Source organism: Hipposideros armiger, unplaced genomic scaffold (genome assembly GCF_001890085.2).
Source record: "Hipposideros armiger isolate ML-2016 unplaced genomic scaffold, ASM189008v1 scaffold_51, whole genome shotgun sequence".
Lineage (NCBI taxonomy): Eukaryota > Metazoa > Chordata > Mammalia > Chiroptera > Hipposideridae > Hipposideros > Hipposideros armiger.
Window position 1 is genome coordinate 2121272 of NW_017731401.1, and position 3718 is coordinate 2124989.

The following is a 3718-nucleotide window of genomic DNA, read 5'->3' on the forward strand; positions in this document are numbered from 1 at the left end:
AAAAAGGAGTTATGATAGAAGTAAGTACTGAGTGTTATGGAACCAAGAAAGAAATGATTAACTTTGCAAGATTATCAACCGCTTCACAGGGTTTTAGTTTTCTAGGGCTGCCATAACAAATTACTACAAACTGGGTGGCTTAAAACAACAGAAGTTTCTTATCTCTCAGTCTGGAGACCAAAGGTCTGAAATCACGGTGTCAGCAGGGCTGCTTTCTTCTGGAGGCTCTTAGGGGTAATCTGTTTCATGCCTCTTTGAAACAATCCTTGAATTTCCTTGGCTTGTGGCTACATCACTACAATCTCTGCCTTCATCCTCACTAAGCCTTCTTCCCTCTGTGTTTCTGTGTCCAAATTTCCCTCTTCCTATAAGGATGCTAGTCACTGGATTAGGGCCCACCCTAATCCAGTATAACCCAATCTTAACTTGACTACATCTGCAAAGACTTTATTTCCAATTAAGGTTACATTCAAAGGTACCAGGGTTTAGGACTTAAACGTGTATTTTGAGGGGTACACAAGTCAACCCAGAACACAGTTGGTGACTTTCAATTTTGTCATAAAGGATAACTTCACTAGGCAGGAGATACTGAAAAAAAATCCAAACATGAAATAACTAGTACAGAAAAATTGGAAAAGACCCAAACACATATGCAAGATATTACAGAAGAATAAGATTTGGTGACTTATTGGATATAGGAACCTAGCACAATGTTTGCCACAGTAGGCGCTCAGTAAATTCTTCAGAATATATCAGTCAGTCAGAATTACTAAGCGTTCCCTTGGTCCCTGTGACCAGAAAGAAAGAAAGTTGATTTTATAGAAAATGATCAGTTTGAGACATGGTGATTTATTTCAAGAAATTGAAATAAAATTGTTCAATAAGTACTAGGGACAGGAGTTGAGAAGGGGATGTGTGGGGCAGATTAGGGCTGAGGACACAAATATGAGAGTGGTCCATGTAGAGATAATAGATGAAGAGTGTGACATTATATGAAATCTCCAAGATCTGGAGTAAAAAAAAAATCAAAGAATTCAGCCTGTGGGTGCATAGTATAAGCCAGAAAAAGAGTCAGTTAAGAAAACAGAAGAAACAAGCAGTAATGTACGATGAAAATACTATCATCATAGAGGACAAAAAAAAGCGCAAAAATTCAAGAAAGATGATGTGATGAGGAACTAATGAATGCTATGGAACTGTCAGACTAAGCCCTAGGCCATTTGATCAGAAAAGTAACTAATATTTTTAGACCCAAATATGCTGAATATTTTCATATATAAACTTGTTGCTATATGCCATTATCAAGGCACCAGATTAAAATCCAAGTTTTTTCTTCCAAGAGTTCAAAACAATGGAATAAATTCAGTACAAGAAAAACAAGAGGAACTATGACCACTATGAAAGGCCAGAAGATGTGGATAAATAATTACCAAGTATTTTTAGGATGTCAACTATGAAGCCTGATGTTATGATATCATTTCTAGAATTTATGTGCAGAGGGTTTGTTATGGACTGGAGTTTGTGTCCTTACCAAATTTCATATGTTGAAGCCCTAACCCCAGTATGGCTGTTTTTGGAGAAAGGGCTTCTAAGGAAATAATTAAGGTTAAATGACGTCNGGGATAGCGGGGGTCAGAGTCGGCCATGTCGGCAACAGAATAAGGAAGTCGACACACACCTGCGCCTTCAGCCCACTTCCGCGTGAAGCAACGCAGCCCGAACTAGCCGAACGCCTTCCGCGGAGCGACGTGGAAGCTCATCGATGACCTCAGCTCGAAAATGAAGTTAGGCTGAGAAAAAAAGATGACTTCAGGTTAGCCTAGGGGTGCAGACGAGTTACATTCTCAGCGTCACTTAAGTGAAACTTTTCTCAGATTTCCATCAACAAGCTTTTTTAAGGCTGGGAGAGTTACTAAAAGCGATAGAAGCAAAGTTCCATCTATCCATCCATTCCTCAAAACTTCATATACTTCGATAATCAGACTGGGGGTGCATTTTTATTCAATTTTTTTTTAAAAACCCCAATATCAGTAATCCCTAAATTTAGTGAGCACTTTTTATAAATCAGGCTTTCAGAATGAGAATGGTTAATCCTGAAAGCTAAGTAGAAGCCAACCAGAGAAGAGTGGAAGGATGTGGGTAGATTCTCAACGGACCAACATTTGCAGAGGGGGAGGGGGAGGCAAAGCTCAGTGGGAGTAAGATACGGATGGATGGCAAAGAAGATGCTAGCTAGATTAACAAAGCCTAGATCATTCTTTGCCAAAATTAAAATACATTGGAGAGGGTCCTGACCAAAGGCAGGGAAGAGGCGATATTGTATTAATCTACAGGAAATGATGGCAAATCCGATGCATCAGTGAATATTCATTCTATTGCTATCGTTATAGATGAGGTGTAAGAGCAGATATTACCAGAGTAATGACATCCCAGGATTCCTTGTAATTTTTTGGGTGAGTTTACTTTGATCAATCCACATTTGCCCAGTCCCCACTTTAATCATAACACTTATTAGATGGAACTCAGAATAGCTACGGAACTGTCTATACTGAAACTAAATCTTGAGGCTTGATGTTATTGGAAGCTTTTCTCCAAAGGACTAACCTCATATCCACAAGTATCAGCCAAAAAAATCTTATCTTTTATGACTTTACAGATATTTTACAAGCATATTACTTTAATATAAAGTCATAACAATAGAATGTATTACATAGGACAAACTAGAGTTGAACAGGGAACCCATTTTTTTAAATTATTTTTTTATTTTAGTTTACTCTAGTTTCAGGTGTACACAATGTAATAGTTACATTGTTTAAACAATGTGTATAATGTCTTGTACACATAGTGATAATAAATGTTACCTCACAAAGTGATACGCCCCTGCCCCGATCTACTACCCCTCTGACATCGTATATAGCTGTTAAAATTCCATTGACTATTCCCTATGCTGTACTCCACATCCTGTGACTATATATATATATATAAAATTATAGTTGACATTCAGTATTCTTCAGCTTCAGGTGTACACTGCAGTGGTCAGGCATCTATACCATCCATGAAGTGATTCCCTAATAAGACAAGTGCCCATCTGATAACCTACAAAATCTTTACAACATTACTGATTATATTTCCCAAACTGTCTTTCATATCCCCGTGGCAATCTTGTGGTTACCAATTTGTGTTTTCTCACCTTCTCCATCATCCCCAACCCTCTCCCATCTAGCAACCCTCAGTTTTTTCTCTATACCTCTGAGACCGTTTTTTATTATTTTGCTCATTTATTCTATTCTTTAGATTCCACATATAAGTGAGATCATATGGTACATGTCTTTCTCCATCTGATTTATTTATTTATTTATTTATTTATTTATTTATTTTAAATTGGGGGATTGGGGGTAGGGGAACAGACAAGTTGCTGTCATTTTGTTCTTCAGTCTAGCTGTGGAGGACGTTGCTTCACTGGCCCAAGTTGGCACCATCATTTCGCTCTTCCCCGGCGAGGCAGATCAGTCGCCGGCTTCTGGTTGGCCACTCACGGCGGCTGCTGGCTGCTCACACTGGCTGCTGGCTACACACGGTAGCCCATGGCCACCCACTGCAGCAGGGGCTGCAGCCTACGCCGTCGCCAGCGACTCAGGACAGCCCAGTTCGAGGTTGAGCTGTTGTTCAGCATCTTAGCTGCAGAGGGCAGTGTCACTGGCCCTCGTATGTGGGATCC

General features: G+C 39.6%; 1 long non-coding RNA gene across 1 annotated transcript in view; it reads right to left on the reverse strand.

Moving 5' to 3' along the window:
• Positions 1–1625: 1625 nt before the first annotated feature.
• LOC109381683 (uncharacterized) overlaps positions 1626–3718 on the reverse strand; it is a 14575-nt gene continuing 12482 nt past the window's right edge. Inside the window, exon 3 of the long non-coding RNA XR_002123796.1 lies at positions 1626–1790. This is a non-coding gene — a long non-coding RNA (uncharacterized LOC109381683). The remainder of the gene's footprint in view (positions 1791–3718) is intronic.